Source organism: Cupressus sempervirens, chromosome 7 (assembly GCF_028749045.1).
Source record: "Cupressus sempervirens isolate cs-2001-9-10 chromosome 7, ASM2874904v1, whole genome shotgun sequence".
NCBI lineage: Eukaryota > Viridiplantae > Streptophyta > Pinopsida > Cupressales > Cupressaceae > Cupressus > Cupressus sempervirens.
The window spans coordinates 582,540,702-582,556,593 of NC_143124.1; the positions used below are offsets into that span (position 1 = coordinate 582,540,702).

General features: G+C 34.6%; 1 protein-coding gene and 1 long non-coding RNA gene across 2 annotated transcripts in view; both read right to left on the reverse strand.

Annotated features, from left to right (window-relative positions):
• LOC149548099 (CBS domain-containing protein CBSX1, chloroplastic-like) overlaps nucleotides 1–15,892 on the reverse strand; it is a 230,878-nt gene that overhangs the window by 140,336 nt on the left and 74,650 nt on the right. The gene's annotated exons all lie outside the window — the stretch shown is intronic.
• LOC149548101 (uncharacterized) lies at nucleotides 9,203–11,200 on the reverse strand. Its single transcript, XR_016353978.1, has 2 exons — nucleotides 11,110–11,200; nucleotides 9,203–9,251 (listed from the first exon to the last, which is right to left on the reverse strand). It is a non-coding gene; the product is annotated as an uncharacterized LOC149548101 (long non-coding RNA).

Here is a 15,892-nt window from a genome sequence, read left to right on the forward strand (position 1 = left end):
AATGATGACATGGATGCTGTACCAGGATAGCCAAACGCCTATTGGATGCTTCACTTATGCTATGTGTGCCCAATATTAATTGCTCCCAAATACAGTTATTGCTGCATACCCTTGAATAAAAATAACACAACTGCAGTGACTAGTATGTATTCGTTGGATATTCGTTTGTCGTGGTCACCATATTGTGCTACGTACTAATTTATAAGTATGAAACTGCTTCCCTGATTAATACCTCCACTCAATTCATAAGACATCAATTGTCTATGCATACATCATTCCTAAGGAAGGTTACTGCATATGTCTGAACTATTCATTCTTGCTGATGCTAATCACTAAATTCTCTTATTTATATTGTTATCAATTTTCTCAAACCTCTGTAAACAGGTCCAGTAGCCATACGAAAAACAAGGCTCAGACACAAATGATTATTAAATATACAACTTTCTGCTTGTGTTTCCAACAGGATATATGCGGCCACCTTCTCAATCTTCCCCTTGGTTGCATATTTAGAAGAATATATTGCACAAAAACCTATAAGATTCAGAGATCGGGGACATCCATACTCAATAGCTCATATTGTACATTTTGTGGCTTCTTCTCAATTAAGAATTGCTCTTGGTCTTTACCAAAAATAAATAACAATCTGAGACCTGATGAGAATACATTTGCTTCATCATCTCAATAGAGCATTTTATGTTCAAGACTGAAGGACATCTAAAACCATTTTACAAATGTGCTTTCAGATTCATGCTTCTTTTCAGGACACCACTGGCAAATTAGGAAATACATTGTGTAGAAAATACTTTGCATAGCATATCTTGAGGTTGCTTTTCCTCCAAATCTCCATATCTGAACCCTCCTGATATCCGCTTCTGAGACCTACTGCACTCCTTAAATCAAAAAGAAAACCAAAATTTGGGCTCCATCAGTGGCTCTTATTGGAGACATGTGCCCCTTATAGGCATAATGAGCATCTCAGCTATCTCTAGAAGAGCATACCTACCAAAACATAGGGGATAATCAGTTCACGAAATAATACATATAGAATCCTAAACAATAAAATAAAATAAAAATGCAATAAAACAAAGAAAGGAGGTAGCACTCCCCTTTTCATGCTTATTGAAAGAAGGGCTTAAGGTACTATCCATGGACTGGGAAATCCTGGATGTGACCATCTGTATCCTGCAAAAAATAAGATTGTTCCCCAGCCTTTTCAAAGATTATAAATGGTCCTAGCCATAAAGCCTCGAACTTACCATGCTTTCCTTTGTCTTGATCCTTTGCATTCCATTTCAGGACCCAATCACCTACTTTAAAAGATCGGTTTGAAGATTGCTTGTCATGCATAAATTTAACCTGTTGCTGCTTATTAATATTTTGTTCCTATGCTAGCCTCCTTACCTCCTCTAGCTCAATTAGTGTACTTAATCTATTCTCCATGAAATTGATATCTTCTAATTGTTCCTCAGAAACAAACTTGTAAACAAGCAATAAATTATTCAGAGGAAGCTTTGCTTCTTTGCCGTAAACTAGGTTGAAAGGAGAAAAACCTGTTGACTTCTTTACTGTGATTCTATCCGCCCACAGTGCTAGATTTAGCTTTGAATCCCAAGCACGCTTGTTGTTATCCAACATTCTTCTGATAATCTTCAAGATGTTTTTGTTGCTAAATTCCGCTTGTTCATTGCCTTGGGGATGATACGGAGATGAGTATGATATTGCAATGTCATATTTCCTACAAAACTCAGCAAACTCATTAGATCTAAAACACATACCATTGTTTGCTATGATCTTTTGAGGAACTTTGAATCTAGTTAAGATGTTTGCAGTAAGAAACTTGATTACCACTTTACCTGTAGATTGTCGGGTGGGTATAGCCTCTACCCACTTGGTAAAGTAATCTGTGGCCACTAAAATCCAACTATGTCCACCACTTGACTTATCACTAATCTCTCCTATGAAATCAATTCCCCACATTTGGAAAGGCTCCTCTGCTTGTAATGTTCTTAAGGGAAGGGCGCCATCATATTTCAACTTACCAGAGAATTTCTTACAAGCTTCGCATTTTCGAACATAGGCATGATAGTCTTTAAAAAGTTGAGGCCAGTAGTAACCTACTCGTAATATCTTGTGTGTTGTAGTCCTAGCTGAAAAATGACCACCGCAAACCCCTTCATGCATCTCTTTGAGAATAAGAGTTGACTAGGCAACATCTAAACAAAATAATAAAATTCCATCTTGATTTTTCCAATATAAATCTCCCTGAATTAAAACATATTTTGCAACTTGTAACTTAATAGTTCTTTTTTTATTTTCATTCAAATCATCTCTACATTCAATATGCTACAAATAATACACTATATTTGTGTACCAAGGGCATCTCTCAATACTAACTTTAGTATGATCATCGTCAATCTAGTTAACTTGCACGACTACCAGATTTGATTCTGCCATAAGCTTAGCCAATCTTTGACCTCTGACTAATTTTGTGATTTGAATATCTATATTAAATTCTTGAATTTGATTTATCCAACGACGTCGTCTCCCAGTAGTTTCAGACTGTCTAAATATATCCTTAATGGTAGCATTTGGCACATAAGCAATGACTTCAACTCCGACTAAATAGGGTCGAAAGGATTTAACCGCCTTAACAAGAGCATGAGCTTGCTTTTCATTTATGTCATAATTTAATTCAGCCACTTGTAAACTCTTGCTAAAGAATGCAATTGGTTGTTCATGCCCCTCATCATTCTTTTGTAACGTAACTGCGGCTATAGTATGGTAAGAAGCAAATGAAAATAATTGGAAAGGCTTCTTAAAGCCAGGAGATTTCAGAACCAGAGCTTCTTTTATAGCTTTCTTTATCTTAGCAAATGCTTCTACAGCCTCGTATCCCAAGCAATCTTTGCTCGCTTCTTAAGCATCTTAGCAATAGGTTTAATGGTCTCAGCAAAATTAGAAACAAATCTTCTCACGAAGTTGATTTGTCCAAAGAACGATTGGATTCCCTTGGTTGTTTTAGGTATTTGAATATTGTCGATGGCTGCTACCCTTTCTAGATCAATTCTTGCCCCTTCCTTAGAGACAATATGACCTAATAGTTTCCCTTCAGTGACCCCAAATTGATACTTTTTAGGATTTAAAGAAATTCCAAATTCAAGGGCTCTTACGAAAATCTTCTCTAAATATTTACAATGATCCTCTGCTTTCTTAAAATAAGCAGTGAGGTCATCCTAGTAAACTACCATAATTAAATCAATTAATCCATCAAAAGCAACATCCATTGCCCTTTGAAAGGTAGCTCCCATATTCATTAGCCCAAAAGGCATCCTAGCGTAGACGTAAGTACCCCAAAGTGTCGTAAAAGCAGTCTTATAATGTTCGGACTCTTTAACTTTGACGTGATTATAACCCAAGAATCCATCCATCATAGATAATAATTCATTACCAATTACTTTTTGTAATAAAATTTCCATATTAGGTAATGCATAATTATCCTTAAGAGAAGATATATTCAAATTTTTGAAATCTATACATAATCATATATCACCGTTCTTCTTTCTCATAGGGACCAAATTTGAAACCCATGTAGAGTGCCTAATAGGTTTAATAATCCTAGCATCCCTTACCTTAACGAGTTCATCTTTCATTTTTGGAGCTAGGGTTGGATTTATTAGACGTTGTCTCTGTCTAAAAGGCTTCGCATCAGATTTTAGAGGTATTTCATGTTGAAACAAGTCTTCCCTATATGCTTTAAATTTGTCGTAACTCCAAGCAAAGACATGTCTATACTTTCTTAACAGAGCAATCAAATCAGCCCTTATTTTGGATGACAATTTCTTTCCTATATAAACCTTTTTGGGAGAATTTTCACTTCCTAAATTTATTTCCTCAATATTATTTTGGATTTTGGTGGATTTGCTATTTTTTGTACTCTCCCTTTCATCAAAGATTCGCTCTAATGCCACTAAACCCTTAGGTATTTTATTTGTTTTTAATTGCACTATTTCTTTTCCAAACAATGTTTCCTTACCATCTTTTTCTTTTACACACCCATTCCAATCAATGAACTGATTTTCATAATCCTCCCGATAAGTTAAAAATCTAATAATATCTTTATCTGGTATCGAAGGTCTGTTTTTCATTTCAACTTGAATAACCTCATCAAATGGGGATATCTATTTGCCTAATAGCAAAGTTAGCCATTAGATCAACCAAGTAGTTAGCTGACCTATCAACCCATTTAATAGGAAAGGCATCAAAGAATTCTAGCAAATCCCACACATAATTTCGATATTGTTTTAACCTTGGGTTCCTAGTTGAAAACTTATGCCTAATTTGGGAAACAATTAGATCCGAATCCCCTAAGACAGTGAGTAACTTAATCCCGTTAGCCTTTGCGATATCAAGACCAACAATTAATGCCTCATATTCAGCAATGTTATTAGTGCATTCAAAATTTAATAAGAAAGAAAATTTCAAAATTTTACCTGATGGCGAAATAAATATAACGCCGGCCTCATTTCCTTCCTTATTACAGGCACCATCAAATAACATTTGCCAAATGTCATTACAATCTTCTTTCGCATAAATTAAGATTGGATTAATAATTTTAGAAGTGGGTTTAGTTATGCTTACTTGGAAGTTATCCATGTCAAAATGGCAAAAGTTGATTTCAAGATCCAGAATATAATCCTCAACCAAATAATACGACTGGGGCTCCCTCTCAATTCTAATCTCCTTGCCCCCTACAGGTATGGTAGCATAAGACAAATGCAGCTGCACATGACCACCAACTAAATTCGAGCACTGTCTAGATAACAACATGCCATAACTCGCTGATATCTCAACTACTGTAATGTCAGTTCTATATAATATATGCGGAAATGATGGAAAATGAAATTCAACATTTTTAATAATTCCAACTACAGGCACAGATCTATTATCCATCGCATAGCATTTACCAAAACGAGTATCAACTTTGAGACCTATCTCTTTCATTACATCAACAAACATGATATTAACTGCTGCTCCAGAATCAATTGTACAATTTTTTACCAATTTATTATTTATCAACAATGTTAGATAAAATGGATCTACTTGATTTGACTTTTTATTCAATGTTGTTCCTAGATATACAATAGGTGGCTCTTCGTTATTTCTCACATCATTCTTAATACTAACATCTTGTACGCTAGATAATATCTTCAAAGTCTCATCCCTGTAATCTAGAAAATTTCATCATTTCCATTAGAAGTACAATAATTTTTAGCTAAGATAAAGCATGACTCATAAAACTATGATAGTCAGATATTTGTTTACCATTAGTATGCATGACTAGTTGCTTGATCAGCCTATAGGGTTGATTACCTTCTTTTTGCTTCGCTTGGGATTGATTACCAGGCTTCTTAGATGCTTCTATCTGCTGCTGATTTTTTGCAAATATACCAGCAAGACTACCCTGATCAATATTACTGTCCTTATTCCTTCTTTGGTAAGTGTGTTTAGCATGTTCTACTGCTGCAATAGTATAAGCTATTCTTTCTTCTGTCGTTAATCTATGAAAAGTATGTGTATCCTCCTCATCTGAAAACACCTGTTGAACACAATGTTGCTGATTAGAGCCCCCGTAATAACAATCAAAATTTTGGTCCTCATTTGCAGAGTCATCTTCATCTCTACCCCACAATGGTTTTGATGATATAGTGTTGACTATAGGTTTTTCTCCATTTTCCTGATTTTCTTCCTCAAAAACAGTTTGCGCAACAATACAATGTCTAATCATGAGGCAACCTGCATACATCACAACATGGGCCATCATCAACGATGTTGACTTTCTTTAAAGGATCGGGGGTGTCCTTAGCATAATTTGGTCTTTCTAGTTTCCCGTCTTTCCAATTCGTATTGTAGGGCATATCCTGAAGTCTTAACCTGTCATTTCTGTGAAAGGGTGGTCTTTCATTTCTATTTGTTTTGACCTTTATTTCGTTTAACATATCCATTATTTCTTTTAGTTCATCCTTCTTAGGGTTTTTAGGATTGTATAATTTTGGATCATCCCTCTTGTTGATTTTTCCTGTTGCTTTCCTATCATTCTCAATTGTCATGGCAATTTTGAAAGCTTGTGGCAGCGAAGGTCTTTGAGATCTTATCACATAGTGGGTTTTACTATCAAAAGCACTTAAGTAGAAATCAATAAAAAATGAATCCACCCGTCTAGTTTCCCTCAGAATCCGGTTGAGAACTTTGTTAAATCTTTTGTTGAATTCTGATACTGATTCATTTGTGTTCTTTTTAATGCTTGTTAATTCATGTGATGCAAAAGATGTATCATTGTGATCACCAAATTGCTCAATAAACTGATCAGCAAAATCGCACCATCCGAAAATGGATCCATCCGGCAAACTTCTATACCATTCTGCAACATCCTCAGTTAATGATTGAACAAAAAGTTTCATGAACACATCTTCATAATCTTCCTCAAAATCTTCAATTACATTTTTCAGATTAATTACATGTCTTTCAACAGATTCTGTTCCACTTCCTGAAAATTTTGGAATAGCATTCCTTAAGTCATTTGATATAGGATTTGGATATCCTCTAATCCCATTGGAATCAAGTTGTCTATATCTTTCAATTGCCATAGGCTGCCTCATTATTTGATTTCTAATGTCCTGATTTTGCACCATATGTCCCTGGATGTTTTGATTGTTATTATTTTGATTCAACCCATAGGGTTGTCTAATGTTTCCACCATTTTGCTGAATTCCTCTATTATGTTGCCCATTGTTCCATGTCTATTGATTGTTATGTTTGTTAAAATTATTATTTTGATTTCTATCTCTTTTGTTCTCATATAATGGATTGACATGACTAGTAGCAAACTGTGCCTCCAGATTCTTTCTATGAGGCGGATTGTACTTTGGTGGTGTATTTTGATCAGACCTTTCTTCCTTCCACCTATCTGACTTCTCTTCATTACAAGCTTTTCTAGGCGGGCAGGCAATAAGATCTTTTGATATTCCTATTTTTGCAAGAATATCATCCGGCTGCATTTTTAATGTCTTGGCCAGTATTGCACTATTACCATTTGTTGTTTCAGCCATCTTTTTTATTATCATATCTCATTGCATTATTTGTTCTTGTTCTTTGTCATCCTCGATACGAGTTATCTCGCACTTTGGCTCTTCATCAACTCTAGGAATGTGAAAAAATGGATTACAATTTTCTTCATCTTTTTCAGGACTGTTATGACTTGATTCACATATTTCGGGTTGATTGTTGGTCCTTTCCTGAAAGTTTCTATGTCCTGTGTAAAACATTTTTGCCTTTTGATTTTTACCTTTCTTATTTCTTGGCTTTTTCTTGAAAGTTAATTGTTCAAGTCTTTTAGGTCGGGGATTTACTGATCTTCTACCCCACATACACTTCAAAAGTAAACAGATGATGCTCAAAATATATTATCGAAACAAGATAGAGTCACCACTTTCTCTTAAGAAGAAAGAAATAAATATCTAGGTTCTTTATCCAATAGAGTTAATGCCAATAACTTGAGAACAATTTGCTGAAAATAACAAAAGAACTTTTTGTCTTAGTTGCTTTCAAGTATTTACGTGAAATGTAGACAACTTTAGATTAAGCAAAATTTATGACTTTTGAACACAATTAGAAATCTCAAGAAGAACTTTATGAATTTTACTCAAATGCAGATAAGAAACTTAAATATTAGAATCTGAAAAATTATAAAACAGCAAATTAAAAAATTAAAAGAAAGCTTACTAATACGTTCACGATTTTGGTGAATGCTTAAAAGAAACGAAATCTGAGAACTCACCACAAACCTATGCTTAAATGAAATTCTAGACTGGTCTAATGGAGTATGCAAAGCTTACTTGCAACTTCCCCAGTAGAGTCGCCAATCTGTTGGTTATCAAAATCGTTAATTAGAAACCTATGAGCCTTGCCTGCTCGATGCTGGGTATCTAACCGATTTTGGCCAACTTGACAAGATTGATTCAAATCCTCTGCGCTTTTGGTTCCGCTAGACCAAGGCCTGTTCACCCAAATCCTAGATAGCAAAAACTCGGATCCAAGATGATTTACAGCGGATTATAACATAAAAATAAATTCCTCAAATGGAAAGTGTGCAAGGAAACCTTCTGGATTGTGATTAATAATTATTTATCTTCAAACTTTGATTATTTTATTAGATTTGTGCATTGCTGAAAAGAAAATTTTAAAACAAATTATCAAATGAAATCAAATCCTTAAAGAAAGAGGCTAAAGAAATGCCAACATTTGAATTCAAATTTATGAGCAAATTTATGATTAGTGACAAAGTCTAATTGGGTAATAGAATCAAACATTTATTTCTTACATACAACTTTATGACATTGGTGATATTATATTTGATAATAATTTAATTATTACGATGCCACAAATTGTTATACTTTTGTATATTCAGATTAGTCTATCATGCTTTAACCCTTATGTGGACACAATAGATACAAATAAAGGAAAAGATTATATCTTGCAATATTTGTATTTATCAAATCTGAATAGCAATGAACAATTTAATGCACCTATCAAAACAGTAAATTATAAACAAATAAACAACAAAATCATAAAGGACGAGATATATATATAAATATTCTAACTCTAAAACAAAATAAAAATCTTACGGATTATTTTGCCAGAAAAATTGGTATTGAAGACACTGATCATCAGTGATCTATTCAACACCAACTTGATCCTATGCAATTTTGAGAAGTTATGCTCAAAAAATTTCAAATTCCTCTTGCTTAGTTCAAATCTCAAACTCGTCCCTTAAAAGGAAAAATTTCGACAGTATTAATGCTAAAAAATGATGGATTTCAATGAGAGCAGTCTGAATGTTCCAGTTTGATTTTGAATTACACATTTATAAACGCTTGGAAAGTATTGGTTGCTTCCCAAACGTTGCAACCCTTGATAATCGATAACTAACCAATATTAAAATAACATTAATCCAAGCCTGAAACAAACTATTGCTGGTGAGTATTTAAAATATTTCTTCATTTTCGCTCACCTTATGCGACCTTATTTGCTGAGAAATAACCAGCGAGTCATATTGACTCATCACATCCGCATAGAACTTCTCCCTTTTTCTTTACACCTAACTGCCAGCTGGATATATCTATCCACCCTCATCATGAGATCTCCATTTTCCACATGCGCTTGCATCGCTCGCCCTTAATACGCAGCGCACAGACCTGCAATCAAACAAAACACCAATTAGCAGGCAAAACATTAATCAAACTCCTATGTATTCGATGGAAATTCCCTGCTCAAACGACTTCTCATAATTGTCTCCGACTCTACTTCGACTATAACCGCATGCGTATTGCATTTGTGAAGGTATAATATTATTCTGCTATTTTCAAGTCACTTTTGCAAGAACACAAATGGTGATTTGAGCATATACTCCTTTGTTCTCCATTCCATTAAGATCCGAATTTTACCTTGATGACATATCCAAACTCGATCTTCCGACTAGTATCTCACTGTATTTACTTTTTCCTTTTGTATCTAAGTCGATTTTTTCATTTCTCCCACGCTTGAACACCTCTCCAGGCTTCTTGCACACGACTGATTTGTTTGGATGCAATTGCCATTTATCAATGAATATTAAATATTCACTCCTACCTAAGCAATTAACGGCATCTCAATATTGGCAATTTCATCGCTTCCTCAAATGGTCTAACTTTGTTTCAGAATATCAAGGCACGATATTCTTCCAAACATAGTTTCCCAGGTGGTTATAATACTTCCCTGTCAATGCATACTGGAATCTACGATGTCTCAGTAGATAGCATATAATAAATCCAAATAATTTTAAATCAATGGCTGTTGTAGTTTATCTCAATGTTGCATAGTGGGTCTTTCACAACAATCATATTCACATCTTCTCTGGCTTCTCCACAATTTTGCTGAGTGTAAATGCTTTGAATGATGATATGGATGCTGTACCAGGATAGTCAAACACCTATATGGATGCTTCACTTATGTTGTTTGTGCCCAATATTAATTGCTTCCAAACATAGTTATTGCTGCATACCCTTGAATAAAAATAACACAACTGCAGTGACTAGTATGTATTCGTTGGATATTTGTTTGCCATGGTCACCATATTGTGCTACGTACTGATTCATAAGAATGAAACTGCTTCCCTGATTAATACGTCCACTCAATTCATAAGACATCAATTGTCTATGCATATGACATTCCTGAGGAAGGTTACTGCATATGTCTGAACTATTCATTCTTGCTGATGCTAATCACTAAATTCTCTTATTTATATTGTTATCAATTTTCTCAGAGCTCTGTAAACAGGTCCAGCAGCCATACGACAAACAAGGCTCAGACACAAATGATTATTAAATATACAACTTTCTGCTTGCATTTCCAACAGGAATATATGCGGTCACCTTCTCAATCTTCCCCCTGGCTGCATATTTAGAAGAATATTTTCACAAAAACCTATAAGATTCAGAGGTCGGGGACATCCATACTCATTAGCTCATATTTTACATTTTGTGGCTTCTTCTCAATTAAGAATTGCTCTTGGTCTTTCCCAAAAATAAATAACAATCTGAGACCTGATGAGAATACATTTGCTTCATCATCCCAATAGAGCATTTTATGTTCAAGACTGAAGAACATATAAAACCGTTTTGCAAATGTGCTTTCAGATTCATGCTTCTTTTCAGGACACCACTGGCAGATTAGGAAATACATTGTGTAGAAAATACTTTGTATAGTATATCTTGAGGTTGCTTTTCCTCCAAATCTCCATATCTGAACCCTCCTGATATCCGCTTCTGAGACCTACCGCACTCCTTAAATCAAAAAGAAAACCAAAATTTGGGCTCCATCAGGTCATAATCAAAAGAACATGGAATAGGAAGTTGTTTCATATAAACTTGCATTTCACATTTCAACACTATCCAAAGTGCCTTGATATCAAACATATCATGATGAACTTTCAGATCAAAGCCATGTATCATTAATTGCAAAAATATGAAGGGTTTTATATGCATATTGGAGACCGGTCAGGAAAACACTCATTACCTCTCCAATTAATTTGTAGTCAATGATTTTGTAGATGACGATGTGCCCAGCCGAGGATTATCCATTTTTCTCTAGAACATTTTGCTTCCGAGACACACAGATGTTCCCAAGCCTTGTATTGATACAATCCTCATGCAGCAGGTATATTAGTAATTGTGTGAAAGGTGTGTATTCATCATAAAGAAGGAACAAGTATATAAGTTCAGATATATGACAGAAAAATATAGAACAGAGCAGCATTGGAATAAAATGGTGATTCAGTGGATACTGACATCACATAATAATCAGAAGAGTAGTGAGATGGTGATTAGTAGAAAACATGAATTAGATATTCAGTTGAAGGCAGAGACTACTTTAAATATTGAAGCACCCAGATTTACGTATCCAATATGTTTATGGCAGTGACTGTATTGTGGGCATTAAGGGACTTAAAGAATGACTGCAATCACAGTAATACGCTGATGTATAACAAGAAAAAGCCATTTTGTGAAGACATGAAAATGTTTCCAATAGCAATGATTGGTTATTGACTTTCAATGTGTATGATTGCTAGTTTATTTTAAACGAGCATTTGAGTCAGGGCAAACAATGAATATTGATGCAAACCTGATATAGTAAACAAGGCAGATTTTTAAAAAAATCACACAGCTATGATGGAAAAAAGGCAACTTGTCATCTGGAATCATGAAGGAGTAAATAGATGAATACATAAGAGGCACCGTTGGTTTTGGAATCTAAATTAAATGTTTAGATGCAGCAATAAAAGTGATGCATACACGATAAAAAATGAAGTGCTCAATGCATTGGATTTGCTCACCCAGATGTTGTTCTATCGTGTACAAATGACATCTTACATTCACTAAGTCACAGTGCGCAATTCCTCTCAGACCAACTGCAGGAAATTGTATTGCAACTACAGGCTGTAGGCATCACAGTATATGAGGCTATAGGAATGTGTATTCACATCATTGAGTTGGAGACCCTCACCCTGAGATCGCACTTTCGTATCTTGAGATATATATGCCGTGAACCGCTTGCATATGCCGGAAAACATTCATGTTGAAGAACATGGCATTCCATTTCTGCATTATCTCTCACCCACGATAATAGAAATCTTAAGTTGTCATATCCTACAGAAGCCCCCCAACCAAAGATTTTTATCTATCATTATCAGATGGTTGATATCTAATGTCATTGTGTATTTGTTGCAGGTACACACATGGAAGGAGGAGAAATTGTGAACTAAGATATAAAGGATGATCGTGATTGCAATTTGACAAACTTGCGAATAAAATGGGCATACTATGAACGGTCTAGGAGATACGCAGAAAAGAGAAAGGATATATGCATGCGGAAAAATATATGGTGCCCAATGAAGAACAAATATCGCATACCGCAACTAGACATGGTCTCTGCACATTCGAAGGACGAAAACGGGCGTGATTCCCTATAATACACCCGAGAGCAGCAATATAATGGTCCGACTAGATGATAATATCAAATTTCTCAATTTAGTATGAAAAGAATGAACCTAGAGTATTGTCCAGAGCGACTTTGGTATTAGCGAGATACAATTTGCAACCCGTTAAAATATTCAGCCTCATTTACGACGACAGTTTGTTCCCTTAATAACAACATGATCGCATGGAGCATTGATTACCATCAGTAGTGGAATATACAGAAGTATGATCAAAGTCAGATATTATAAAGTGCAAATTAAATATATTCATCGACCACCACTAGGACTTTATGGTTTATTAACTTTTGTCTTTTGGGTTGGTTATATGTTATGAAGGGGTGATATGCTTAAACAAGCAACTGATACCTCTTACTTGTCTATATATATAGATGTGAAAAACACAATCCAGACAATTCATATATAATTTACTACAAATTTTACATACTCATGCACATTTGATATATTGTGTTCTTCCATTGGTGAAGTTTGAATGATTGAACAAAGCTCGTGGATTTGGAATACTAGATGAAAATTTATGCGATTCTGAGATAAATTTGTTGTGGATGGATCATCTGTAAGGAGTGTCTTTATTGCAATTTTATTTCTAACAAGCATTATTACTTATTTTAAATTTTAGAGTTGAAATATTATTGAGTTGTGTCCTTTATAATTATTTTTAAATTCTATAAATAAATTATATGATAGATAAGTAAATAGGGTTAATTATAGCATTTTAAACTCAATCTTCACAGATATTGTGAAATATTTAATTGTCTTCGAATCTATGTCTGGTTTGTCTCCTAACCATAGGAGTTAAAGCTTAGATACCAATTTCCTCAAGTTTGCCCCAAATGTTGGTGCCGGTGTGCACGGATGCGCCTGGATTCTGCAAAGATACTCTCTTGATCCAAATGCTCTTCCCTCATTTCAGAATTCAAATTGTTCCTTTCATAATATTTATTGCTTGTTTCTAGGCGCATTGCTTGTAAATGTCTAAGTTCCTAGATAACTCTACAGTGCTCACACTCACAAAATCCAGCAGTTCGGTTTAAATGTCAGAAATAATAAGAAGCCATTGGGGAGGACACATGTATTGCTATGCTAGAGCTTGCAGATAAATACCAGCAAGCAAGTTTTAAAAGCAATCTGACTGTGATAACTGAGATAGTTATCTGAATAAGCATTGCGAGTGTGGCTGATTTCTAGAAATAATGTTGTAATCACACAGAATTATATTAAATATATATTATATATACATATATTTTAAATAAAAATTTAAAATATATATATATATATAAATGCATACAAAATCTCTATATAAAAAAATCATGCATCCACGCATTAGAATGCCAACCAGAATCGGCAACTAAGAGTTAAAGCACATTCCAAACTAGATTAAAATTGCGTCTATATATTTGATCCATCGCATCTTGATTACTAAATTATTTATGGTTAAGGTGCATAGAACTTTATAAAGTTGTACGTAATAACTTATAATATTGACTATGTTCGCCCTTTAAATTCTGGCACTGTGATGAAACTCTAAATTTTGTCAATCCTAGACACCATGGTAGAGAGAGAATCTTTAGATCTTACCCACTACTTATATTCAAACAATATGTTTTAAAACAATTAAAGGTGGTAACCTGCAAAATGTGTACAGGAGTTTGTGTGAATTCATGCATTACTCTTTACCTATGAGTCAAATTTTCATATTGCTTATGAAGAAAGAAAACTCTGAACACTTTGCACTGAAAATATTCTTGAAATAAGATGTTTTGGCTATCATTTCACATAACAAGTCACTCTTATAGCAGAGGAAATGCTTATTTCAGGTCAAAGAAAGAAGCTTGTTTGAAAGTTCTATTCACAGATAATGAATGAATGATAATTTCTTACATATCAGATCTTAAATAGTTAGAAGTTAGAAAGCGTTTGGAATATGAAAACAAATGGATTGGAAATTTTGGAAAGAAGGAAACGTGTCTCAAAAAATGTTGAAGGAAGACTCACATATCAGAGCTTTCTTTATAGAGTTCCCTTCAGAATTGAACCCGTCAAAAAAGAAGATATACGATGGAACAAATATAGAGGAAAATCACCGAAGACACATAGGTGTTACTATTTTGGGAAAATAAGAACATTAAACACAGCCTTAGACTGATGAAAACTTCCCATGAGAGGGATTGATTGATACTCATCAATTCCCAATATCAAATTTTGGATGTCGTTAGAAGAGATAAAAGTGGAGAGGCTGCAATCAAGTATTGACCTACAGAGCAGGTGGCTTGATCTTAAGATAACATGGAGATATCTTTCTAACTTTCAAACGATGTTGGAGCTCGTTGAGGAAGCCTGAACACAACACCCTTTCCATGATCAAGGGTTCTCAAATATCCCAAACCGGATATTTACTCATTCTTACCCAACATAAATTCAGAACTTAAAAATATGCAGATGTAGTATGATATAACAATAAAACCAGAAGATTCTCCACAATATAATAACCCGTTCTTTCCAAAATAATATTCAGAATACCAGCATATGAAAGTACATTACATACGAACATAATCAAACCAATAAACTCTCATTAAATTCCTTCAAACATGTTATTGCATTATACAACAGCAATACAATAACCAACATTCAAGAATCCAATCCTAAATACAACTTGATGTCTCCAAGGGCAAGGACAATGGATTTGCGTCCACTGTCTCTCGGCATGAGGGGCTACGTCCTCATACTAGCTAAAAGCTAAAGCTTTCCAAATACTCTCGCAAGAGACAAACTAAAATCTGAATAATAAATTAGCATACCCAAATGAAGGAATCTCATCTCCTTTTATCTTTACAACTATGACTCTTCGACTTCCCCTTCCTGGCCTTTCGCCTTATCTCTCTTTGTCCTATTCAGCCAAATTTATAATATTAAATTCACCCAACTTTATAATATTAAATTCACCCTTTTATGATTTGTGTCTACGCTCTCCAAGTCAATTTTAATATTATACAATTATGTCTTTAACTTTTCTAATGTCCCAAAAAGGGATATTACAAATCTCCCCTCCTCAAAATTGCTTGTCCTCAAGCAATTAATACCAAGGTCCCATATAAATATGTAGGTAGCTTTATAGCCCGATCTGAGAACACGTCCTGCCATACTACGAAGCAAGGTGTCGAAATGCAATCCATCCATCAACCAGATCCCTAGATCTCATGTTAATCCAAGTAATGTCACTGCACCTGAGGGCTATAAAACTCTGAATGTCATTGTATCCAATTTCAAACTAAGTAGAACTACGACCCAACTCTCAACAAACCATAG